We start from the raw sequence: 23,351 nt of genomic DNA on the forward strand, positions 1-23,351 counted from the left end.
TTGCCATTTCGAAAGGGTTGTAATTTTGATTGAGTTGAAACTTACTCTGTGAGCTAAGAAACTCCCCGAAACGACCAAAATGATGAAGAAATAGTGTATGATTCTGAATGTTTACTCATATCTCGTGACACACCTATCACATGTTAATGCCAACTTTGGGTCCCAAACCGTAGTTTAAGAATCCATGTCAGAGGATCTTGAGTTTATTCAGCTCGAGACCCAAATGAAAAATGTACTGTCCTCGAATGACCCAAATTAAGAAGAAATAGTATGTGACTTCAAAAGTTTACTGATATCTCGCTGCCCACCTCTCACATACTCAGGCCCACTTTGGGTCCCAAAACATAGCATAAGAAACCCTGTTGCTAGACAATTGTAGGTATCCATATCGATTCCAAAATTAGTAAATAACATCTGTTTTGTGATGTGATTTTGCAAGACAGAGATATGGGTTAAATGAACGAGACTGGTTTGACTTAAATACGTGTGGCGGTGACCTTACCTGCATCAGACGTGATGTCTATGGGCGCTGTGGCTTAGTTGGTTAAAGCGCCTGTCTAGTAAACAGGAGATCCTGAGTTCGAATCTCAGCAGAGCCTTTTCAAGCAGTTCATTGAACACATTGATGGAAAAGCTCAGAGTGGAGGGCACTCTGCTATTCTCAACCAATGGGTTAACAGAATTAGGAGTGTTGAGAGGAGAGAAAACTTGAGGAGGGTGCAATTGAGATATTCCAAATTCACGGAAAAAGAGAGCTTTTTGAATGAATTACAACGTACCAACTGTCTGAAGTTCAACTGGTTCTTCAGTTTATTCATTTCGAGCGCTAAATGAAAAGAGTTTAGCCAGCTTGTACAACTCTCTGTCAGAGCATGAGTAGGCTCTACAAGCAATCTCTGTTAGCTTGCCGTGATCGTATAGTGGTTAGTACTCTGCGTTGTGGCCGCAGCAACCCCGGTTCGAATCCGGGTCACGGCACTTCATTGCCATTTCGAAAGGGTTGTAATTTTGATTGAGTTGAAACTTACTCTGTGAGCTAAGAAACTCCCCGAAACGACCAAAATGATGAAGAAATAGTGTATGATTCTGAATGTTTACTCATATCTCGTGACACACCTATCACATGTTAATGCCAACTTTGGGTCCCAAACCGTAGTTTAAGAATCCATGTCAGAGGATCTTGAGTTTATTCAGCTCGAGACCCAAATGAAAAATGTACTGTCCTCGAATGACCCAAATTAAGAAGAAATAGTATGTGACTTCAAAAGTTTACTGATATCTCGCTGCCCACCTCTCACATACTCAGGCCCACTTTGGGTCCCAAAACATAGCATAAGAAACCCTGTTGCTAGACAATTGTAGGTATCCATATCGATTCCAAAATTAGTAAATAACATCTGTTTTGTGATGTGATTTTGCAAGACAGAGATATGGGTTAAATGAACGAGACTGGTTTGACTTAAATACGTGTGGCGGTGACCTTACCTGCATCAGACGTGATGTCTATGGGCGCTGTGGCTTAGTTGGTTAAAGCGCCTGTCTAGTAAACAGGAGATCCTGAGTTCGAATCTCAGCAGAGCCTTTTCAAGCAGTTCATTGAACACATTGATGGAAAAGGTCAGAGTGGAGGGCACTCTGCTATTCTCAACCAATGGGTTAACAGAATTAGGAGTGTTGAGAGGAGAGAAAACTTGAGGAGGGTGCAATTGAGATATTCCAAATTCACGGAAAAAGAGAGCTTTTTGAATGAATTACAACGTACCAACTGTCTGAAGTTCAACTGGTTCTTCAGTTTATTCATTTCGAGCGCTAAATGAAAAGAGTTTAGCCAGCTTGTACACCTCTCTGTCAGAGCATGAGTAGGCTCTATAAGCAATCTCTGTTAGCTTGCCGTGATCGTATAGTGGTTAGTACTCTGCGTTGTGGCCGCAGCAACCTCGGTTCGAATCCGGGTCACGGCACTTCATTGCCATTTCGAAAGGGTTGTAATTTTGATTGAGTTGAAACTTACTCTGTGAGCTAAGAAACTCCCCGAAACGACCAAAATGATGAAGAAATAGTGTATGATTCTGAATGTTTACTCATATCTCGTGACACACCTATCACATGTTAATGCCAACTTTGGGTCCCAAACCGTAGTTTAAGAATCCATGTCAGAGGATCTTGAGTTTATTCAGCTCGAGACCCAAATGAAAAATGTACTGTCCTCGAATGACCCAAATTAAGAAGAAATAGTATGTGACTTCAAAAGTTTACTGATATCTCGCTGCCCACCTCTCACATACTCAGGCCCACTTTGGGTCCCAAAACATAGCATAAGAAACCCTGTTGCTAGACAATTGTAGGTATCCATATCGATTCCAAAATTAGTAAATAACATCTGTTTTGTGATGTGATTTTGCAAGACAGAGATATGGGTTAAATGAACGAGACTGGTTTGACTTAAATACGTGTGGCGGTGACCTTACCTGCATCAGACGTGCTGTCTATGGGCGCTGTGGCTTAGTTGGTTAAAGCGCCTGTCTAGTAAACAGGAGATCCTGAGTTCGAATCTCAGCAGAGCCTTTTCAAGCAGTTCATTGAACACATTGATGGAAAAGGTCAGAGTGGAGGGCACTCAGCTATTCTCAACCAATTGGTTAACAGAATTATGAGTGTTGAGAGGAGAGAAAACTTGAGGAGGGTGCAATTGAGATATTCCAAATTCACGGAAAAAGAGAGCTTTTGAATGAATTACAACGTACCAACTGTCTGAAGTTCAACTGGTTCTTCAGTTTATTCATTTCGAGCGCTAAATGAAAAGAGTTTAGCCAGCTTGTACAACTCTCTGTCAGAGCATGAGTAGGCTCTACAAGCGATCTCTGTTAGCTTGCCGTGATCGTATAGTGGTTAGTACTCTGCGTTGTGGCCGCAGCAACCTCGGTTCGAATCCGGGTCACGGCACTTCATTGCCATTTCGAAAGGGTTGTAATTTTGATTGAGTTGAAACTTACTCTGTGAGCTAAGAAACTCCCCGAAACGACCAAAATGATGAAGAAATAGTGTATGATTCTGAATGTTTACTCATATCTCGTGACACACCTATCACATGTTAATGCCAACTTTGGGTCCCAAACCGTAGTTTAAGAATCCATGTCAGAGGATCTTGAGTTTATTCAGCTCGAGACCCAAATGAAAAATGTACTGTCCTCGAATGACCCAAATTAAGAAGAAATAGTATGTGACTTCAAAAGTTTACTGATATCTCGCTGCCCACCTCTCACATACTCAGGCCCACTTTGGGTCCCAAAACATAGCATAAGAAACCCTGTTGCTAGACAATTGTAGGTATCCATATCGATTCCAAAATTAGTAAATAACATCTGTTTTGTGATGTGATTTTGCAAGACAGAGATATGGGTTAAATGAACGAGACTGGTTTGACTTAAATACGTGTGGCGGTGACCTTACCTGCATCAGACGTGATGTCTATGGGCGCTGTGGCTTAGTTGGTTAAAGCGCCTGTCTAGTAAACAGGAGATCCTGAGTTCGAATCTCAGCAGAGCCTTTTCAAGCAGTTCATTGAACACATTGATGGAAAAGGTCAGAGTGGAGGGCACTCAGCTATTCTCAACCAATTGGTTAACAGAATTATGAGTGTTGAGAGGAGAGAAAACTTGAGGAGGGTGCAATTGAGATATACCAAATTCACGGAAAAAGAGAGCTTTTTGAATGAATTACAACGTACCAACTGTCTGAAGTTCAACTGGTTCTTCAGTTTATTCATTTCGAGCGCTAAATGAAAAGAGTTTAGCCAGCTTGTACAGCTCTCTGTCAGAGCATGAGTAGGCTCTACAAGCAATCTCTGTTAGCTTGCCGTGATCGTATAGTGGTTAGTACTCTGCGTTGTGGCCGCAGCAACCCTCGGTTCGAATGCGGGTCACGGCACTTCATTGCCATTTCGAAAGGGTTGTAATTTTGATTGAGTTGAAACTTACTCTGTGAGCTAAGAAACTCCCCGAAACGACCAAAATGATGAAGAAATAGTGTATGATTCTGAATGTTTACTCATATCTCGTGACACACCTATCACATGTTAATGCCAACTTTGGGTCCCAAACCGTAGTTTAAGAATCCATGTCAGAGGATCTTGAGTTTATTCAGCTCGAGACCCAAATGAAAAATGTACTGTCCTCGAATGACCCAAATTAAGAAGAAATAGTATGTGACTTCAAAAGTTTACTGATATCTCGCTGCCCACCTCTCACATACTCAGGCCCACTTTGGGTCCCAAAACATAGCATAAGAAACCCTGTTGCTAGACAATTGTAGGTATCCATATCGATTCCAAAATTAGTAAATAACATCTGTTTTGTGATGTGATTTTGCAAGACAGAGATATGGGTTAAATGAACGAGACTGGTTTGACTTAAATACGTGTGGCGGTGACCTTACCTGCATCAGACGTGATGTCTATGGGCGCTGTGGCTTAGTTGGTTAAAGCGCCTGTCTAGTAAACAGGAGATCCTGAGTTCGAATCTCAGCAGAGCCTTTTCAAGCAGTTCATTGAACACATTGATGGAAAAGGTCAGAGTGGAGGGCACTCTGCTATTCTCAACCAATTGGTTAACAGAATTAGGAGTGTTGAGAGGAGAGAAAACTTGAGGAGGGTGCAATTGAGATATTCCAAATTCACGGAAAAAGAGAGCTTTTTGAATGAATTACAACGTACCAACTGTCTGAAGTTCAACTGGTTCTTCAGTTTATTCATTTCGAGCGCTAAATGAAAAGAGTTTAGCCAGCTTGTACAACTCTCTGTCAGAGCATGAGTAGGCTCTACAAGCAGTCTCTGTTAGCTTGCCGTGATCGTATAGTGGTTAGTACTCTGCGTTGTGGCCGCAGCAACCCCGGTTCGAATCCGGGTCACGGCACTTCATTGCCATTTCGAAAGGGTTGTAATTTTGATTGAGTTGAAACTTACTCTGTGAGCTAAGAAACGACCAAAATGATGAAGAAATAGTGTATGATTCTGAATGTTTACTCATATCTCGTGACACACCTATCACATGTTAATGCCAACTTTGGGTCCCAAACCGTAGTTTAAGAATCCATGTCAGAGGATCTTGAGTTTATTCAGCTCGAGACCCAAATGAAAAATGTACTGTCCTCGAATGACCCAAATTAAGAAGAAATAGTATGTGACTTCAAAAGTTTACTGATATCTCGCTGCCCACCTCTCACATACTCAGGCCCACTTTGGGTCCCAAAACATAGCATAAGAAACCCTGTTGCTAGACAATTGTAGGTGTCCATATCGATTCCAAAATTAGTAAATAACATCTGTTTTGTGATGTGATTTTGCAAGACAGAGATATGGGTTAACCTCTTGGGGCTAGGTGGGACGCTAGCGTGCCACCTGTGGTGCACTCCATCAACAGCAGGTGCATTTCAAGAGCGGCAAATTTGAATCCAAATAAATGTCAAAATTCAAATTTTTCAAAAATACAACTATGTTACACCATTTGAAAGATAAACATCTCCTTAATCTAACCACGTTTTACGATTTCAAAAAGGTTTTACGGCGAAAGCATAAATTTAGAGTATGTTAGGACAGTACATTTACAAGAGTTGTGTGTAATGTTTTGTCAAGTCAAAGACAGGGTCACCAAAACCATAAAACCAGCTAAAATGATACACTAACCTTTTACAATCTCCATCAGATGACACTCCTAGGACATTATGTTAGACAATGCATGCATTTTTAGTTCTATCAAGTTCATATTTATATACAAAAACAGCGTTTTACTATGGCATTGATGTTGAGGAAATCGTTTCCCTCCAATAACCGGCAGTCAAGTCAGCGTCAGAAATTAAATAATTAAAATTAGAAAACATTGGTAAAATATTATATTGTCATTTAAAGAATTATAGATTTACATCTTTTGAACGCAATCAACTTGCCAGATTTAAAAATAACCTTACTGGGAAATCACACTTTGCAATAATCTGAGCACTGTGCCCAGAAAAATACGGCGTTGCGATACAGACTAGACGTCATGTTGGGGAGATCTAAAATCGAAAATACTATGTAAATAATCCATTACCTTTGATTCTCTTCATCAGATGTCACTTCCAGGTATCACAGGTCCATAACGAATGTAGTTTTGTTCAAAAAAGCTCATCATTTATGTCCAAAAATCTCCGTCTCGTTAGCACATGATGTAAGCCAGCCGGACTTCTCGTCATGAACGAGGGGGAAAAAATATATTTCCGTTCGTTCAAACATGTCAAACGTTGTATAGCATAAATCATTAGGGCCTTTTTAACCAGAACATGAATAATATTCAAGGTGGACGAATGCATAGCCTTTTATAACGTATTGGAACGAGGGTACCCAACATGAAGTAGCGCGCCAGGTGTCTAATGGGACATCACCGTTCCATGGCTCTTGTTCGGTCAGATCTCCCTCCAGAAGACTCAAAACACTTTGTAAAGGCTGGTGACATCTAGTGGAAGCAATAGGAAGTGCCAAAATATTCCTAAACCCCTGTGTTTTTCAATGGGAGAGGTTTAAAGTCAATACAACACATCAGGTATCCACTTCCTGTCAGAAAATGTCTCAGGGTTTTGCCTGCCAAATGAGTTCTGTTATACTCACAGACACCATTCAAACAGTTTTGGAAACTTTAGAGTGTTTTCTATCCATATATAATAAGTATATGCATATTCTAGTTACTGGGTAGGATTAGTAACCAGATTAAATCGGGTACATTTTTTTTATCCAGACGTGCAAATGCTGCCCCCTAGACCCAACAGGTTAAATACGTGTGGCGGTGACCTTACCTGCATCAGACGTGATGTCTATGGGCGCTGTGGCTTAGTTGGTTAAAGCGCCTGTCTAGTAAATAGGAGATCTTGAGTTCGAATCTCAGCAGAGCCTTTTCAAGCAGTTCATTGAACACATTGATGGAAAAGCTCAGAGTGGAGGGCACTCAGCTATTCTCAACCAATGGGTTAACAGAATTAGGAGTGTTGAGAGGAGAGAAAACTTGAGGAGGGTGCAATTGAGATATTCCAAATTCACGGAAAAAGAGAGCTTTTTGAATGAATTACAACGTACCAACTGTCTGAAGTTCAACTGGCTCTTCAGTTTATTCATTTCGAGCGCTAAATGAAAAGAGTTTAGCCAGCTTGTACACCTCTCTGTCAGAGCATGAGTAGGCTCTAGAAGCAGTCTCTGTTAGCTTGCCGTGATCGTATAGTGGTTAGTACTCTGCGTTGTGGCCGCAGCAACCCCGGTTCGAATCCGGGTCACGGCACTTCATTGCCATTTCGAAAGGGTTGTAATTTTGATTGAGTTGAAACTTACTCTGTGAGCTAAGAAACTCCCCGAAACGACCAAAATGATGAAGAAATAGTGTATGATTCTGAATGTTTACTCATATCTCGTGACACACCTATCACATGTTAATGCCAACTTTGGGTCCCAAACCGTAGTTTAAGAATCCATGTCAGAGGATCTTGAGTTTATTCAGCTCGAGACCCAAATGAAAAATGTACTGTCCTCGAATGACCCAAATTAAGAAGAAATAGTATGTGACTTCAAAAGTTTACTGATATCTCGCTGCCCACCTCTCACATACTCAGGCCCACTTTGGGTCCCAAAACATAGCATAAGAAACCCTGTTGCTAGACAATTGAAGGTGTCCATATCGATTCCAAAATTAGTAAATAACATCTGTTTTGTGATGTGATTTTGCAAGACAGAGATATGGGTTAAATGAACGAGACTGGTTTGACTTAAATACGTGTGGCGGTGACCTTACCTGCATCAGACGTGATGTCTATGGGCGCTGTGGCTTAGTTGGTTAAAGCGCCTGTCTAGTAAACAGGAGATCCTGAGTTCGAATCTCAGCAGAGCCTTTTCAAGCAGTTCATTGAACACATTGATGGAAAAGCTCAGAGTGGAGGGCACTCAGCTATTCTCAACCAATGGGTTAACAGAATTAGGAGTGTTGAGAGGAGAGAAAACTTGAGGAGGGTGCAATTGAGATATTCCAAATTCACGGAAAAAGAGAGCTTTTTGAATGAATTACAACGTACCAACTGTCTGAAGTTCAACTGGTTCTTCAGTTTATTCATTTCGAGCGCTAAATGAAAAGAGTTTAGCCAGCTTGTACACCTCTCTGTCAGAGCATGAGTAGGCTCTAGAAGCAGTCTCTGTTAGCTTGCCGTGATCGTATAGTGGTTAGTACTCTGCGTTGTGGCCGCAGCAACCTCGGTTCGAATCCGGGTCACGGCACTTCATTGCCATTTCGAAAGGGTTGTAATTTTGATTGAGTTGAAACTTACTCTGTGAGCTAAGAAACTCCCCGAAACGACCAAAATGATGAAGAAATAGTGTATGATTCTGAATGTTTACTCATATCTCGTGACACACCTATCACATGTTAATGCCAACTTTGGGTCCCAAACCGTAGTTTAAGAATCCATGTCAGAGGATCTTGAGTTTATTCAGCTCGAGACCCAAATGAAAAATGTACTGTCCTCGAATGACCCAAATTAAGAAGAAATAGTATGTGACTTCAAAAGTTTACTGATATCTCGCTGCCCACCTCTCACATACTCAGGCCCACTTTGGGTCCCAAAACATAGCATAAGAAACCCTGTTGCTAGACAATTGAAGGTGTCCATATCGATTCCAAAATTAGTAAATAACATCTGTTTTGTGATGTGATTTTGCAAGACAGAGATATGGGTTAAATGAACGAGACTGGTTTGACTTAAATACGTGTGGCGGTGACCTTACCTGCATCAGACGTGATGTCTACGGGCGCTGTGGCTTAGTTGGTTAAAGCGCCTGTCTAGTAAATAGGAGATCTTGAGTTCGAATCTCAGCAGAGCCTTTTCAAGCAGTTCATTGAATACATTGATGGAAAAGCTCAGAGTGGAGGGCACTCAGCTATTCTCAACCAATGGGTTAACAGAATTATGAGTGTTGAGAGGAGAGAAAACTTGAGGAGGGTGCAATTGAGATATTCCAAATTCACGGAAAAAGAGAGCTTTTTGAATGAATTACAACGTACCAACTGTCTGAAGTTCAACTGGTTCTTCAGTTTATTCATTTCGAGCGCTAAATGAAAAGAGTTTAGCCAGCTTGTACACCTCTCTGTCAGAGCATGAGTAGGCTCTAGAAGCAGTCTCTGTTAGCTTGCCGTGATCGTATAGTGGTTAGTACTCTGCGTTGTGGCCGCAGCAACCCCGGTTCGAATCCGGGTCACGGCACTTCATTGCCATTTCGAAAGGGTTGTAATTTTGATTGAGTTGAAACTTACTCTGTGAGCTAAGAAACTCCCCGAAACGACCAAAATGATGAAGAAATAGTGTATGATTCTGAATGTTTACTCATATCTCGTGACACACCTATCACATGTTAATGCCAACTTTGGGTCCCAAACCGTAGTTTAAGAATCCATGTCAGAGGATCTTGAGTTTATTCAGCTCGAGACCCAAATGAAAAATGTACTGTCCTCGAATGACCCAAATTAAGAAGAAATAGTATGTGACTTCAAAAGTTTACTGATATCTCGCTGCCCACCTCTCACATACTCAGGCCCACTTTGGGTCCCAAAACATAGCATAAGAAACCCTGTTGCTAGACAATTGTAGGTATCCATATCGATTCCAAAATTAGTAAATAACATCTGTTTTGTGATGTGATTTTGCAAGACAGAGATATGGGTTAAATGAACGAGACTGGTTTGACTTAAATACGTGTGGCGGTGACCTTACCTGCATCAGACGTGATGTCTATGGGCGCTGTGGCTTAGTTGGTTAAAGCGCCTGTCTAGTAAACAGGAGATCCTGAGTTCGAATCTCAGCAGAGCCTTTTCAAGCAGTTCATTGAATACATTGATGGAAAAGCTCAGAGTGGAGGGCACTCAGCTATTCTCAACCAATGGGTTAACAGAATTATGAGTGTTGAGAGGAGAGAAAACTTGAGGAGGGTGCAATTGAGATATTCCAAATTCACGGAAAAAGAGAGCTTTTTGAATGAATTACAACGTACCAACTGTCTGAAGTTCAACTGGTTCTTCAGTTTATTCATTTCGAGCGCTAAATGAAAAGAGTTTAGCCAGCTTGTACACCTCTCTGTCAGAGCATGAGTAGGTTCTAGAAGCAGTCTCTGTTAGCTTGCCGTGATTGTATAGTGGTTAGTACTCTGCGTTGTGGCCGCAGCAACCCCGGTTCGAATCCGGGTCACGGCACTTCATTGCCATTTCGAAAGGGTTGTAATTTTGATTGAGTTGAAACTTACTCTGTGAGCTAAGAAACTCCCCGAAACGACCAAAATGATGAAGAAATAGTGTATGATTCTGAATGTTTACTCATATCTCGTGACACACCTATCACATGTTAATGCCAACTTTGGGTCCCAAACCGTAGTTTAAGAATCCATGTCAGAGGATCTTGAGTTTATTCAGCTCGAGACCCAAATGAAAAATGTACTGTTCTCGAATGACCCAAATTAAGAAGAAATAGTATGTGACTTCAAAAGTTTACTGATATCTCGCTGCCCACCTCTCACATACTCTGTCCCACTTTGGGTCCCAAAACATAGCATAAGAAACCCTGTTGCTAGACAATTGTAGGTATCCATATCGATTCCAAAATTAGTAAATAACATCTGTTTTGTGATGTGATTTTGCAAGACAGAGATATGGGTTAAATGAACGAGACTGGTTTGACTTAAATACGTGTGGCGGTGACCTTACCTGCATCAGACGTGATGTCTACGGGCGCTGTGGCTTAGTTGGTTAAAGCGCCTGTCTAGTAAACAGGAGATCCTGAGTTCGAATCTCAGCAGAGCCTTTTCAAGCAGTTCATTGAACACATTGATGGAAAAGGTCAGAGTGGAGGGCACTCAGCTATTCTCAACCAATTGGTTAACAGAATTATGAGTGTTGAGAGGAGAGAAAACTTGAGGAGGGTGCATTTGAGATATTCCAAATTCACGGAAAAAGAGAGCTTTTTGAATGAATTACAACGTACCAACTGTCTGAAGTTCAACTGGTTCTTCAGTTTATTCATTTCGAGCGCTAAATGAAAAGAGTTTAGCCAGCTTGTACAACTCTCTGTCAGAGCATGAGTAGGCTCTACAAGCAATCTCTGTTAGCTTGCCGTGATCGTATAGTGGTTAGTACTCTGCGTTGTGGCCGCAGCAACCCCGGTTCGAATCCGGGTCACGGCACTTCATTGCCATTTCGAAAGGGTTGTAATTTTGATTGAGTTGAAACTTACTCTGTGAGCTAAGAAACTCCCCGAAACGACCAAAATGATGAAGAAATAGTGTATGATTCTGAATGTTTACTCATATCTCGTGACACACCTATCACATGTTAATGCCAACTTTGGGTCCCAAACCGTAGTTTAAGAATCCATGTCAGAGGATCTTGAGTTTATTCAGCTCGAGACCCAAATGAAAAATGTACTGTCCTCGAATGACCCAAATTAAGAAGAAATAGTATGTGACTTCAAAAGTTTACTGATATCTCGCTGCCCACCTCTCACATACTCAGGCCCACTTTGGGTCCCAAAACATAGCATAAGAAACCCTGTTGCTAGACAATTGTAGGTATCCATATCGATTCCAAAATTAGTAAATAACATCTGTTTTGTGATGTGATTTTGCAAGACAGAGATATGGGTTAAATGAACGAGACTGGTTTGACTTAAATACGTGTGGCGGTGACCTTACCTGCATCAGACGTGATGTCTATGGGCGCTGTGGCTTAGTTGGTTAAAGCGCCTGTCTAGTAAACAGGAGATCCTGAGTTCGAATCTCAGCAGAGCCTTTTCAAGCAGTTCATTGAACACATTGATGGAAAAGGTCAGAGTGGAGGGCACTCAGCTATTCTCAACCAATTGGTTAACAGAATTATGAGTGTTGAGAGGAGAGAAAACTTGAGGAGGGTGCAATTGAGATATTCCAAATTCACGGAAAAAGAGGGCTTTTTGAATGAATTACAACGTACCAACTGTCTGAAGTTCAACTGGTTCTTCAGTTTATTCATTTCGAGCGCTAAATGAAAAGAGTTTAGCCAGCTTGTACAACTCTCTGTCAGAGCATGAGTAGGCTCTACAAGCAATCTCTGTTAGATTGCCGTGATCGTATAGTGGTTAGTACTCTGCGATGTGGCCGCAGCAACTCCGGTTCGAATCCGGTTCACGGCACTTCATTGCCATTTCGAAAGGGTTGTAATTTTGATTGAGTTGAAACTTACTCTGTGAGCTAAGAAACTCCCCGAAACGACCAAAATGATGAAGAAATAGTGTATGATTCTAAATGTTTACTCATATCTCGTGACACACCTATCACATGTTAATGCCAACTTTGGGTCCCAAACCGTAGTTTAAGAATCCATGTCAGAGGATCTTGAGTTTATTCAGCTCGAGACCCAAATGAAAAATGTACTGTCCTCGAATGACCCAAATTAAGAAGAAATAGTATGTGACTTCAAAAGTTTACTGATATCTCGCTGCCCACCTCTCACATACTCAGGCCCACTTTGGGTCCCAAAACATAGCATAAGAAACCCTGTTGCTAGACAATTGTAGGTATCCATATCGATTCCAAAATTAGTAAATAACATCTGTTTTGTGATGTGATTTTGCAAGACAGAGATATGGGTTAAATGAACGAGACTGGTTTGACTTAAATACGTGTGGCGGTGACCTTACCTGCATCAGACGTGATGTCTATGGGCGCTGTGGCTTAGTTGGTTAAAGCGCCTGTCTAGTAAACAGGAGATCCTGAGTTCGAATCTCAGCAGAGCCTTTTCAAGCAGTTCATTGAACACATTGATGGAAAAGGTCAGAGTGGAGGGCACTCTGCTATTCTCAACCAATGGGTTAACAGAATTAGGAGTGTTGAGAGGAGAGAAAACTTGAGGAGGGTGCAATTGAGATATTCCAAATTCACGGAAAAAGAGAGCTTTTTGAATGAATTACAACGTACCAACTGTCTGAAGTTCAACTGGTTCTTCAGTTTATTCATTTCGAGCGCTAAATGAAAAGAGTTTAGCCAGCTTGTACAACTCTCTGTCAGAGCATGAGTAGGCTCTACAAGCAATCTCTGTTAGCTTGCCGTGATCGTATAGTGGTTAGTACTCTGCGTTGTGGCCGCAGCAACCCCGGTTCGAATCCGGGTCACGGCACTTCATTGCCATTTCGAAAGGGTTGTAATTTTGATTGAGTTGAAACTTACTCTGTGAGCTAAGAAACTCCCCGAAACGACCAAAATGATGAAGAAATAGTGTATGATTCTGAATGTTTACTCATATCTCGTGACACACCTATCACATGTTAATGCCAACTTTGGGTCCCAAACCGTAGTTTAAGAATCCATGTCAGAGGATCTTGAGTTTATCCAGCTCGAGACCCAAATGAAAAATGTACTGTCCTCGAATGACCCAAATTAAGAAGAAATAGTATGTGACTTCAAAACTTTACTGATATCTCGCTGCCCACCTCTCACATACTCAGGCCCTCTTTGGGTCCCAAAACATAGCATAAGAAACCCTGTTGCTAGACAATTGAAGGTGTCCATATCGATTCCAAAATTAGTAAATAACATCTGTTTTGTGATGTGATTTTGCAAGACAGAGATATGGGTTAAATGAACGAGACTGGTTTGACTTAAACACGTGTGGCGGTGACCTTACCTGCATCAGACGTGATGTCTATGGGCGCTGTGGCTTAGTTGGTTAAAGCGCCTGTCTAGTAAACAGGAGATCCTGAGTTCGAATCTCAGCAGAGCCTTTTCAAGCAGTTCATTGAACACATTGATGGAAAAGGTCAGAGTGGAGGGCACTCAGCTATTCTCAACCAATTGGTTAACAGAATTATGAGTGTTGAGAGGAGAGAAAACTTGAGGAGGGTGCAATTGAGATATTCCAAGTTCACGGAAAAAGAGAGCTTTTTGAATGAATTACAACGTACCAACTGTCTGAAGTTCAACTGGTTCTTCAGTTTATTCATTTCGAGCGTTAAATGAAAAGAGTTTAGCCAGCTTGTACAACTCTCTGTCAGAGCATGAGTAGACTCTACAAGCGATCTCTGTTAGCTTGCCGTGATCGTATAGTGGTTAGTACTCTGCGTTGTGGCCGCAGCAACCTCGGTTCGAATCCGGGTCACGGCACTTCATTGCCATTTCGAAAGGGTTGTAATTTTGATTGAGTTGAAACTTACTCTGTGAGCTAAGAAACTCCCCGAAACGACCAAAATGATGAAGAAATAGTGTATGATTCTGAATGTTTACTCATATCTCGTGACACACCTATCACATGTTAATGCCAACTTTGGGTCCCAAACCGTAGTTTAAGAATCCATGTCAGAGGATCTTGAGTTTATTCAGCTCGAGACCCAAATGAAAAATGTACTGTCCTCGAATGACCCAAATTAAGAAGAAATAGTATGTGACTTCAAAAGTTTACTGATATCTCGCTGCCCACCTCTCACATACTCAGGCCCACTTTGGGTCCCAAAACATAGCATAAGAAACCCTGTTGCTAGACAATTGTAGGTATCCATATCGATTCCAAAATTAGTAAATAACATCTGTTTTGTGATGTGATTTTGCAAGACAGAGATATGGGTTAAATGAACGAGACTGGTTTGACTTAAATACGTGTGGCGGTGACCTTACCTGCATCAGACGTGATGTCTATGGGCGCCGTGGCTTAGTTGGTTAAAGCGCCTGTCTAGTAAACAGGAGATCCTGAGTTCGAATCTCAGCAGAGCCTTTTCAAGCAGTTCATTGAACACATTGATGGAAAAGGTCAGAGTGGAGGGCACTCAGCTATTCTCAACCAATTGGTTAACAGAATTATGTGTTGAGAGGAGAGAAAACTTGAGGAGGGTGCAATTGAGATATTCCAAGTTCACGGAAAAAGAGAGCTTTTTGAATGAATTACAACGTACCAACTGTCTGAAGTTCAACTGGTTCTTCAGTTTATTCATTTCGAGCGTTAAATGAAAAGAGTTTAGCCAGCTTGTACAACTCTCTGTCAGAGCATGAGTAGACTCTACAAGCGATCTCTGTTAGCTTGCCGTGATCGTATAGTGGTTAGTACTCTGCGTTGTGGCCGCAGCAACCTCGGTTCGAATCCGGGTCACGGCACTTCATTGCCATTTCGAAAGGGTTGTAATTTTGATTGAGTTGAAACTTTGTGAGCTAAGAAACTCCCCGAAACGACCAAAATGATGAAGAAATAGTGTATGATTCTGAATGTTTACTCATATCTCGTGACACACCTATCACATGTTAATGCCAACTTTGGGTCCCAAACCGTAGTTTAAGAATCCATGTCAGAGGATCTTGAGTTTATTCAGCTCGAGACCCAAATGAAAAATGTACTGTCCTCGAATGACCCAAATTAACCTCTATGGGACCGGCGGGACGAATTCGTCCCACCTACGTAACATCCACTGCCAGCCTGTGGCGCGATTTTCAAAATCTTCAAAATCCTATTACTTCAATTTCTCAAACATATGACTATTTTACAGCCATTTAAAGATAAGACTCTCGTTAATCTAACCACACTGTCCGATTTCAAAAAGGCTTTACAACGAAAGCAAAACATTAGATTATGTCAGCAGAGTACCAAGCCAGAAATAATCAGACACCCATTTTTCAAGCCAGCATATAATGTCACCAAAACCCAGAAGACAGCTAAATGCAGCACTCACCTTTGATGATCTTCATCAGATGACAACCCTAGGACATTATGTTATACAATACATGCATGTTTTGTTCAATCAAGTTCATATTTATATCAAAAACCAGATTTTTACATTAGCATGTGACGTTCAGAACTAGCATACCCCCCGCAAACTTACGGGGAATTCGCTAACATTTTACTAAATTACTCACGATAAACGTTCACAAAAAGCATAACAATTATTTTAAGAATTATAGATACAGACCTCCTCTATGCACTCGATATGTCCGATTTTAAAATAGCTTTTTGGTGAAAGCACATTTTGCAATATTCTAAGTACATAGCCCAGGCATCACGGGCTCGCTATTTAGACATCCGGCAAGTTTAGCACTCACCATAATCATATTTACTATTATAAAAATGTCATTACCTTTTGTTGTCTTCGTCAGAATGCACACCCAGGACGTCTACTTCAATAACAAATGTTGGTTTGGTCCAAAATAATCCATCGTTATATCCGAATAGCGGCGTTTTGTTCGAGTGCGTTCCAGACACTATCCGAAATAGTAAAGAAGTGTCGCGCTTGGCGCAATTCCTGACAATAAAATTCAAAGTATTCAATTGCCGTACGTCGAAGCATGTCAACCGCTGTTTAAAATCAATTTTTACGTCATTTTTCTCGTAGAAAAGCGGTAAAATTCCGACAGGGAATCTCCTTTTCGGCAAACAGAGGAAAAAATCCCAAAGGCGGGGGCGGTCGGGGTCACGCGCATAAGCTAGTGTCTCTTGATGGGCCACTTGAGAAAGGCGATAATGTGTTTCAGCCTGGGGCTGGAATGACGACATTCTCTTTTTTCCCGGGCTATGAGAGCCTATGGACGACGTGGGAAGTGTCACGTTAGAGCAGAGATCCTTAGTAAATGATAGAGATGGCAAAGAAGTTCCAGAAATGGTCAGACAGGCCACTTCCTGTAAAGGAATCTCTCAGGTTTTGACCTGCCATTTGAGTTCTGTTATACTCACAGACACCATTCAAACAGTTTTAGAAAATTTAGGGTGTTTTCTATCCATATGTAATAAGTATATGCATATTCTAGTTACTGAGTAGGAGTGGTAACCAGATTAAATCGGGTATGTTTTTTATCCAGCCGTGTCAATGCTGCCCCCTAGCCCTAACAGGTTAAGAAGAAATAGTATGTGACTTCAAAACTTTACTGATATCTCGCTGCCCACCTCTCACATACTCAGGCCCTCTTTGGGTCCCAAAACATAGCATAAGAAACCCTGTTGCTAGACAATTGAAGGTGTCCATATCGATTCCAAAATTAGTAAATAACATCTGTTTTGTGATGTGATTTTGCAAGACAGAGATATGGGTTAAATGAACGAGACTGGTTTGACTTAAATACGTGTGGCGGTGACCTTACCTGCATCAGACGTGATGTCTATGGGCGCTGTGGCTTAGTTGGTTAAAGCGCCTCTCTAGTAAACAGGAGATCCTGAGTTCGAATCTCAGCAGAGCCTTTTCAAGCAGTTCATTGAACACATTGATGGAAAAGGTCAGAGTGGAGGGCACTCAGCTATTCTCAACCAATTGGTTAACAGAATTAGGAGTGTTGAGAGGAGAGAAAACTTGAGGAGGGTGCAATTGAGATATTCCAAATTCACGGAAAAAGAGAGCTTTTTGAATGAATTACAACGTACCAACTGTCTGAAGTTCAACTGGTTCTTCAGTTTATTCATTTCGAGCGCTAAATGAAAAGAGTTTAGCCAGCTTGTACAACTCTCTGTCAGAGCATGAGTAGGCTCTAGAAGCAGTCTCTGTTAGCTTGCCGTGATCGTATAGTGGTTAGTACTCTGCGTTGTGGCCGCAGCAACCCGGTTCGAATCCGGGTCACGGCACTTCATTGCCATTTCGAAAGGGTTGTAATTTTGATTGAGTTGAAACTTACTCTGTGAGCTAAGAAACTCCCCGAAACGACCAAAATGATGAAGAAATAGTGTATGATTCTGAATGTTTACTCATATCTCGTGACACACCTATCACATGTTAATGCCAACTTTGGGTCCCAAACCGTAGTTTAAGAATCCATGTCAGAGGATCTTGAGTTTATTCAGCTCGAGACCCAAATGAAAAATGTACTGTCCTCGAATGACCCAAATTAAGAAGAAATAGTATGTGACTTCAAAAGTTTACTGATATCTCGCTGCCCACCTCTCACATACTCAGGCCCACTTTGGGTCCCAAAACATAGCATAAGAAACCCTGTTGCTAGACAATTGTAGGTATCCATATCGATTCCAAAATTAGTAAATAACATCTGTTTTGTGATGTGATTTTGCAAGACAGAGATATGGGTTAAATGAACGAGACTGGTTTGACTTAAATACGTGTGGCGGTGACCTTACCTGCATCAGACGTGATGTCTATGGGCGCTGTGGCTTAGTTGGTTAAAGCGCCTGTCTAGTAAACAGGAGATCCTGAGTTCGAATCTCAGCAGAGCCTTTTCAAGCAGTTCATTGAACACATTGATGGAAAAGCTCAGAGTGGAGGGCACTCAGCTATTCTCAACCAATGGGTTAACAGAATTAGGAGTGTTGAGAGGAGAGAAAACTTGAGGAGGGTGCAATTGAGATATTCCAAATTCACGGAAAAAGAGAGCTTTTTGAATGAATTACAACGTACCAACTGTCTGAAGTTCAACTGGTTCTTCAGTTTATTCATTTCGAGCGCTAAATGAAAAGAGTTTAGCCAGCTTGTACAACTCTCTGTCAGAGCATGAGTAGGCTCTACAAGCAATCTCTGTTAGCTTGCCGTGATCGTATAGTGGTTGGTACTCTGCGTTGTGGCCGCAGCAACCCCGGTTCGAATCCGGGTCACGGCACTTCATTGCCATTTCGAAAGGGTTGTAATTTTGATTGAGTTGAAACTTACTCTGTGAGCTAAGAAACTCCCCGAAACGACCAAAATGATGAAGAAATAGTGTATGATTCTGAATGTTTACTCATATCTCGTGACACACCTATCACATGTTAATGCCAACTTTGGGTCCCAAACCGTAGTTTAAGAATCCATGTCAGAGGATCTTGAGTTTATTCAGCTCGAGACCCAAATGAAAAATGTACTGTCCTCGAATGACCCAAATTAAGAAGAAATAGTATGTGACTTCAAAAGTTTACTGATATCTCGCTGCCCACCTCTCACATACTCAGGCCCACTTTGGGTCCCAAAACATAGCATAAGAAACCCTGTTGCTAGACAATTGTAGGTATCCATATCGATTCCAAAATTAGTAAATAACATCTGTTTTGTGATGTGATTTTGCAAGACAGAGATATGGGTTAAATGAACGAGACTGGTTTGACTTAAATACGTGTGGCGGTGACCTTACCTGCATCAGACGTGATGTCTATGGGCGCTGTGGCTTAGTTGGTTAAAGCGCCTGTCTAGTAAACAGGAGATCCTGAGTTCGAATCTCAGCAGAGCCTTTTCAAGCAGTTCATTGAACACATTGATGGAAAAGGTCAGAGTGGAGGGCACTCAGCTATTCTCAACCAATGGGTTAACAGAATTAGGAGTGTTGAGAGGAGAGAAAACTTGAGGAGGGTGCAATTGAGATATTCCAAATTCACGGAAAAAGAGAGCTTTTTGAATGAATTACAACGTACCAACTGTCTGAAGTTCAACTGGTTCTTCAGTTTATTCATTTCGAGCGCTAAATGAAAAGAGTTTAGCCAGCTTGTACAACTCTCTGTCAGAGCATGAGTAGGCTCTACAAGCAATCTCTGTTAGCTTGCCGTGATCGTATAGTGGTTAGTACTCTGCGTTGTGGCCGCAGCAACCCCGGTTCGAATCCGGGTCACGGCACTTCATTGCCATTTCGAAAGGGTTGTAATTTTGATTGAGTTGAAACTTACTCTGTGAGCTAAGAAACTCCCCGAAACGACCAAAATGATGAAGAAATAGTGTATGATTCTGAATGTTTACTCATATCTCGTGACACACCTATCACATGTTAATGCCAACTTTGGGTCCCAAACCGTAGTTTAAGAATCCATGTCAGAGGATCTTGAGTTTATTCAGCTCGAGACCCAAATGAAAAATGTACTGTCCTCGAATGACCCAAATTAAGAAGAAATAGTATGTGACTTCAAAAGTTTACTGATATCTCGCTGCCCACCTCTCACATACTCAGGCCCACTTTGGGTCCCAAAACATAGCATAAGAAACCCTGTTGCTAGACAATTGTAGGTATCCATATCGATTCCAAAATTAGTAAATAACATCTGTTTTGTGATGTGATTTTGCAAGACAGAGATATGGGTTAAATGAACGAGACTGGTTTGACTTAAATACGTGTGGCGGTGACCTTACCTGCATCAGACGTGATGTCTATGGGCGCTGTGGCTTAGTTGGTTAAAGCGCCTGTCTAGTAAACAGGAGATCCTGAGTTCGAATCTCAGCAGAGCCTTTTCAAGCAGTTCATTGAACACATTGATGGAAAAGGTCAGAGTGGAGGGCACTCAGCTATTCTCAACCAATGGGTTAACAGAATTAGGAGTGTTGAGAGGAGAGAAAACTTGAGGAGGGTGCAATTGAGATATTCCAAATTCACGGAAAAAGAGAGCTTTTTGAATGAATTACAACGTACCAACTGTCTGAAGTTCAACTGGTTCTTCAGTTTATTCATTTCGAGCGCTAAATGAAAAGAGTTTAGCCAGCTTGTACAACTCTCTGTCAGAGCATGAGTAGGCTCTACAAGCAATCTCTGTTAGCTTGCCGTGATCGTATAGTGGTTAGTACTCTGCGTTGTGGCCGCAGCAACCCCGGTTCGAATCCGGGTCACGGCACTTCATTGCCATTTCGAAAGGGTTGTAATTTTGATTGAGTTGAAACTTACTCTGTGAGCTAAGAAACTCCCCGAAACGACCAAAATGATGAAGAAATAGTGTATGATTCTGAATGTTTACTCATATCTCGTGACACACCTATCACATGTTAATGCCAACTTTGGGTCCCAAACCGTAGTTTAAGAATCCATGTCAGAGGATCTTGAGTTTATTCAGCTCGAGACCCAAATGAAAAATGTACTGTCCTCGAATGACCCAAATTAAGAAGAAATAGTATGTGACTTCAAAAGTTTACTGATATCTCGCTGCCCACCTCTCACATACTCAGGCCCACTTTGGGTCCCAAAACATAGCATAAGAAACCCTGTTGCTAGACAATTGTAGGTATCCATATCGATTCCAAAATTAGTAAATAACATCTGTTTTGTGATGTGATTTTGCAAGACAGAGATATGGGTTAAATGAACGAGACTGGTTTGACTTAAATACGTGTGGCGGTGACCTTACCTGCATCAGACGTGATGTCTATGGGCGCTGTGGCTTAGTTGGTTAAAGCGCCTGTCTAGTAAACAGGAGATCCTGAGTTCGAATCTCAGCAGAGCCTTTTCAAGCAGTTCATTGAACACATTGATGGAAAAGGTCAGAGTGGAGGGCACTCAGCTATTCTCAACCAATTGGTTAACAGAATTATGAGTGTTGAGAGGAGAGAAAACTTGAGGAGGGTGCAATTGAGATATTCCAAATTCACGGAAAAAGAGAGCTTTTTGAATGAATTACAACGTACCAACTGTCTGAAGTTCAACTGGTTCTTCAGTTTATTCATTTCGAGCGCTAAATGAAAAGAGTTTAGCCAGCTTGTACAACTCTCTGTCAGAGCATGAGTAGGCTCTAGAAGCAATCTCTGTTAGCTTGCCGTGATCGTATAGTGGTTAGTACTCTGCGTTGTGGCCGCAGCAACCCCGGTTCGAATCCGGGTCACGGCACTTCATTGCCATTTCGAAAGGGTTGTAATTTTGATTGAGTTGAAACTTACTCTGTGAGCTAAGAAACTCCCCGAAACGACCAAAATGATGAAGAAATAGTGTATGATTCTGAATGTTTACTCATATCTCGTGACACACCTATCACATGTTAATGCCAACTTTGGGTCCCAAACCGTAGTTTAAGAATCCATGTCAGAGGATCTTGAGTTTATTCAGCTCGAGACCCAAATGAAAAATGTACTGTCCTCGAATGACCCAAATTAAGAAGAAATAGTATGTGACTTCAAAAGTTTACTGATATCTCGCTGCCCACCTCTCACATACTCAGGCCCACTTTGGGTCCCAAAACATAGCATAAGAAACCCTGTTGCTAGACAATTGTAGGTATCCATATCGATTCCAAAATTAGTAAATAACATCTGTTTTGTGATGTGATTTTGCAAGACAGAGATATGGGTTAAATGAACGAGACTGGTTTGACTTAAATACGTGTGGCGGTGACCTTACCTGCATCAGACGTGATGTCTATGGGCGCTGTGGCTTAGTTGGTTAAAGCGCCTGTCTAGTAAACAGGAGATCCTGAGTTCGAATCTCAGCAGAGCCTTTTCAAGCAGTTCATTGAACACATTGATGGAAAAGCTCAGAGTGGAGGGCACTCAGCTATTCTCAACCAATGGGTTAACAGAATTAGGAGTGTTGAGAGGAGAGAAAACTTGAGGAGGGTGCAATTGAGATATTCCAAATTCACGGAAAAAGAGAGCTTTTTGAATGAATTACAACGTACCAACTGTCTGAAGTTCAACTGGTTCTTCAGTTTATTCATTTCGAGCGCTAAATGAAAAGAGTTTAGCCAGCTTGTACAACTCTCTGTCAGAGCATGAGTAGGCTCTAGAAGCAATCTCTGTTAGCTTGCCGTGATCGTATAGTGGTTAGTACTCTGCGTTGTGGCCGCAGCAACCCCGGTTCGAATCCGGGTCACGGCACTTCATTGCCATTTCGAAAGGGTTGTAATTTTGATTGAGTTGAAACTTACTCTGTGAGCTAAGAAACGACCAAAATGATGAAGAAATAGTGTATGATTCTGAATGTTTACTCATATCTCGTGACACACCTATCACATGTTAATGCCAACTTTGGGTCCCAAACCGTAGTTTAAGAATCCATGTCAGAGGATCTTGAGTTTATTCAGCTCGAGACCCAAATGAAAAATGTACTGTCCTCGAATGACCCAAATTAAGAAGAAATAGTATGTGACTTCAAAAGTTTACTGATATCTCGCTGCCCACCTCTCACATACTCAGGCCCACTTTGGGTCCCAAAACATAGCATAAGAAACCCTGTTGCTAGACAATTGTAGGTATCCATATCGATTCCAAAATTAGTAAATAACATCTGTTTTGTGATGTGATTTTGCAAGACAGAGATATGGGTTAAATGAACGAGACTGGTTTGACTTAAATACGTGTGGCGGTGACCTTACCTGCATCAGACGTGATGTCTATGGGCGCTGTGGCTTAGTTGGTTAAAGCGCCTGTCTAGTAAACAGGAGATCCTGAGTTCGAATCTCAGCAGAGCCTTTTCAAGCAGTTCATTGAACACATTGATGGAAAAGGTCAGAGTGGAGGGCACTCAGCTATTCTCAACCAATGGGTTAACAGAATTAGGAGTGTTGAGAGGAGAGAAAACTTGAGGAGGGTGCAATTGAGATATTCCAAATTCACGGAAAAAGAGAGCTTTTTGAATGAATTACAACGTACCAACTGTCTGAAGTTCAACTGGTTCTTCAGTTTATTCATTTCGAGCGCTAAATGAAAAG

At 41.5% G+C, this 23,351-nt stretch overlaps 37 non-coding genes across 37 annotated transcripts; all 37 read left to right on the plus strand.

Annotated features, from left to right (window-relative positions):
- The first annotated feature begins 525 nt into the window (after positions 1-525).
- Positions 526-599, plus strand: trnat-agu (transfer RNA threonine (anticodon AGU)). Its single transcript has one exon. It is a non-coding gene; the product is annotated as a tRNA-Thr (tRNA).
- Positions 600-906: 307 nt separating this feature from the next.
- Positions 907-978, plus strand: trnah-gug (transfer RNA histidin (anticodon GUG)). Its single transcript has one exon. It is a non-coding gene; the product is annotated as a tRNA-His (tRNA).
- A 530-nt stretch (positions 979-1,508) lies between these two features.
- On the plus strand, positions 1,509-1,582 carry trnat-agu (transfer RNA threonine (anticodon AGU)). The gene has a single exon. It is a non-coding gene; the product is annotated as a tRNA-Thr (tRNA).
- A 307-nt stretch (positions 1,583-1,889) lies between these two features.
- trnah-gug (transfer RNA histidin (anticodon GUG)) lies at positions 1,890-1,961 on the plus strand. The gene has a single exon. It is a non-coding gene; the product is annotated as a tRNA-His (tRNA).
- A 530-nt stretch (positions 1,962-2,491) lies between these two features.
- trnat-agu (transfer RNA threonine (anticodon AGU)) lies at positions 2,492-2,565 on the plus strand. The gene has a single exon. It is a non-coding gene; the product is annotated as a tRNA-Thr (tRNA).
- Positions 2,566-2,871: 306 nt separating this feature from the next.
- Positions 2,872-2,943, plus strand: trnah-gug (transfer RNA histidin (anticodon GUG)). The gene has a single exon. It is a non-coding gene; the product is annotated as a tRNA-His (tRNA).
- A 530-nt stretch (positions 2,944-3,473) lies between these two features.
- trnat-agu (transfer RNA threonine (anticodon AGU)) lies at positions 3,474-3,547 on the plus strand. The gene has a single exon. It is a non-coding gene; the product is annotated as a tRNA-Thr (tRNA).
- A 910-nt stretch (positions 3,548-4,457) lies between these two features.
- trnat-agu (transfer RNA threonine (anticodon AGU)) lies at positions 4,458-4,531 on the plus strand. The gene has a single exon. It is a non-coding gene; the product is annotated as a tRNA-Thr (tRNA).
- Positions 4,532-4,838: 307 nt separating this feature from the next.
- trnah-gug (transfer RNA histidin (anticodon GUG)) lies at positions 4,839-4,910 on the plus strand. Its single transcript has one exon. It is a non-coding gene; the product is annotated as a tRNA-His (tRNA).
- A 1,935-nt stretch (positions 4,911-6,845) lies between these two features.
- trnat-agu (transfer RNA threonine (anticodon AGU)) lies at positions 6,846-6,919 on the plus strand. Its single transcript has one exon. It is a non-coding gene; the product is annotated as a tRNA-Thr (tRNA).
- A 307-nt stretch (positions 6,920-7,226) lies between these two features.
- On the plus strand, positions 7,227-7,298 carry trnah-gug (transfer RNA histidin (anticodon GUG)). The gene has a single exon. It is a non-coding gene; the product is annotated as a tRNA-His (tRNA).
- Positions 7,299-7,828: 530 nt separating this feature from the next.
- On the plus strand, positions 7,829-7,902 carry trnat-agu (transfer RNA threonine (anticodon AGU)). Its single transcript has one exon. It is a non-coding gene; the product is annotated as a tRNA-Thr (tRNA).
- A 307-nt stretch (positions 7,903-8,209) lies between these two features.
- trnah-gug (transfer RNA histidin (anticodon GUG)) lies at positions 8,210-8,281 on the plus strand. Its single transcript has one exon. It is a non-coding gene; the product is annotated as a tRNA-His (tRNA).
- A 530-nt stretch (positions 8,282-8,811) lies between these two features.
- trnat-agu (transfer RNA threonine (anticodon AGU)) lies at positions 8,812-8,885 on the plus strand. The gene has a single exon. It is a non-coding gene; the product is annotated as a tRNA-Thr (tRNA).
- Positions 8,886-9,192: 307 nt separating this feature from the next.
- Positions 9,193-9,264, plus strand: trnah-gug (transfer RNA histidin (anticodon GUG)). The gene has a single exon. It is a non-coding gene; the product is annotated as a tRNA-His (tRNA).
- A 530-nt stretch (positions 9,265-9,794) lies between these two features.
- trnat-agu (transfer RNA threonine (anticodon AGU)) lies at positions 9,795-9,868 on the plus strand. The gene has a single exon. It is a non-coding gene; the product is annotated as a tRNA-Thr (tRNA).
- A 307-nt stretch (positions 9,869-10,175) lies between these two features.
- trnah-gug (transfer RNA histidin (anticodon GUG)) lies at positions 10,176-10,247 on the plus strand. Its single transcript has one exon. It is a non-coding gene; the product is annotated as a tRNA-His (tRNA).
- Positions 10,248-10,777: 530 nt separating this feature from the next.
- trnat-agu (transfer RNA threonine (anticodon AGU)) lies at positions 10,778-10,851 on the plus strand. The gene has a single exon. It is a non-coding gene; the product is annotated as a tRNA-Thr (tRNA).
- A 307-nt stretch (positions 10,852-11,158) lies between these two features.
- trnah-gug (transfer RNA histidin (anticodon GUG)) lies at positions 11,159-11,230 on the plus strand. The gene has a single exon. It is a non-coding gene; the product is annotated as a tRNA-His (tRNA).
- Positions 11,231-11,760: 530 nt separating this feature from the next.
- trnat-agu (transfer RNA threonine (anticodon AGU)) lies at positions 11,761-11,834 on the plus strand. The gene has a single exon. It is a non-coding gene; the product is annotated as a tRNA-Thr (tRNA).
- A 909-nt stretch (positions 11,835-12,743) lies between these two features.
- trnat-agu (transfer RNA threonine (anticodon AGU)) lies at positions 12,744-12,817 on the plus strand. The gene has a single exon. It is a non-coding gene; the product is annotated as a tRNA-Thr (tRNA).
- Positions 12,818-13,124: 307 nt separating this feature from the next.
- On the plus strand, positions 13,125-13,196 carry trnah-gug (transfer RNA histidin (anticodon GUG)). The gene has a single exon. It is a non-coding gene; the product is annotated as a tRNA-His (tRNA).
- Positions 13,197-13,726: 530 nt separating this feature from the next.
- trnat-agu (transfer RNA threonine (anticodon AGU)) lies at positions 13,727-13,800 on the plus strand. The gene has a single exon. It is a non-coding gene; the product is annotated as a tRNA-Thr (tRNA).
- A 307-nt stretch (positions 13,801-14,107) lies between these two features.
- On the plus strand, positions 14,108-14,179 carry trnah-gug (transfer RNA histidin (anticodon GUG)). The gene has a single exon. It is a non-coding gene; the product is annotated as a tRNA-His (tRNA).
- Positions 14,180-14,709: 530 nt separating this feature from the next.
- On the plus strand, positions 14,710-14,783 carry trnat-agu (transfer RNA threonine (anticodon AGU)). The gene has a single exon. It is a non-coding gene; the product is annotated as a tRNA-Thr (tRNA).
- Positions 14,784-15,088: 305 nt separating this feature from the next.
- On the plus strand, positions 15,089-15,160 carry trnah-gug (transfer RNA histidin (anticodon GUG)). Its single transcript has one exon. It is a non-coding gene; the product is annotated as a tRNA-His (tRNA).
- Positions 15,161-17,151: 1,991 nt separating this feature from the next.
- On the plus strand, positions 17,152-17,225 carry trnat-agu (transfer RNA threonine (anticodon AGU)). The gene has a single exon. It is a non-coding gene; the product is annotated as a tRNA-Thr (tRNA).
- Positions 17,226-18,133: 908 nt separating this feature from the next.
- trnat-agu (transfer RNA threonine (anticodon AGU)) lies at positions 18,134-18,207 on the plus strand. The gene has a single exon. It is a non-coding gene; the product is annotated as a tRNA-Thr (tRNA).
- Positions 18,208-19,116: 909 nt separating this feature from the next.
- On the plus strand, positions 19,117-19,190 carry trnat-agu (transfer RNA threonine (anticodon AGU)). The gene has a single exon. It is a non-coding gene; the product is annotated as a tRNA-Thr (tRNA).
- A 307-nt stretch (positions 19,191-19,497) lies between these two features.
- trnah-gug (transfer RNA histidin (anticodon GUG)) lies at positions 19,498-19,569 on the plus strand. Its single transcript has one exon. It is a non-coding gene; the product is annotated as a tRNA-His (tRNA).
- A 530-nt stretch (positions 19,570-20,099) lies between these two features.
- On the plus strand, positions 20,100-20,173 carry trnat-agu (transfer RNA threonine (anticodon AGU)). Its single transcript has one exon. It is a non-coding gene; the product is annotated as a tRNA-Thr (tRNA).
- A 307-nt stretch (positions 20,174-20,480) lies between these two features.
- trnah-gug (transfer RNA histidin (anticodon GUG)) lies at positions 20,481-20,552 on the plus strand. The gene has a single exon. It is a non-coding gene; the product is annotated as a tRNA-His (tRNA).
- A 530-nt stretch (positions 20,553-21,082) lies between these two features.
- Positions 21,083-21,156, plus strand: trnat-agu (transfer RNA threonine (anticodon AGU)). The gene has a single exon. It is a non-coding gene; the product is annotated as a tRNA-Thr (tRNA).
- A 307-nt stretch (positions 21,157-21,463) lies between these two features.
- On the plus strand, positions 21,464-21,535 carry trnah-gug (transfer RNA histidin (anticodon GUG)). Its single transcript has one exon. It is a non-coding gene; the product is annotated as a tRNA-His (tRNA).
- A 530-nt stretch (positions 21,536-22,065) lies between these two features.
- trnat-agu (transfer RNA threonine (anticodon AGU)) lies at positions 22,066-22,139 on the plus strand. Its single transcript has one exon. It is a non-coding gene; the product is annotated as a tRNA-Thr (tRNA).
- A 307-nt stretch (positions 22,140-22,446) lies between these two features.
- On the plus strand, positions 22,447-22,518 carry trnah-gug (transfer RNA histidin (anticodon GUG)). The gene has a single exon. It is a non-coding gene; the product is annotated as a tRNA-His (tRNA).
- A 520-nt stretch (positions 22,519-23,038) lies between these two features.
- On the plus strand, positions 23,039-23,112 carry trnat-agu (transfer RNA threonine (anticodon AGU)). The gene has a single exon. It is a non-coding gene; the product is annotated as a tRNA-Thr (tRNA).
- The last annotated feature ends 239 nt before the right edge of the window (positions 23,113-23,351 follow it).

The sequence above is a fragment of the Salmo salar genome, unplaced genomic scaffold, assembly GCF_905237065.1.
Source record: "Salmo salar unplaced genomic scaffold, Ssal_v3.1, whole genome shotgun sequence".
NCBI classification, from domain to species: Eukaryota; Metazoa; Chordata; class Actinopteri; order Salmoniformes; family Salmonidae; genus Salmo; species Salmo salar.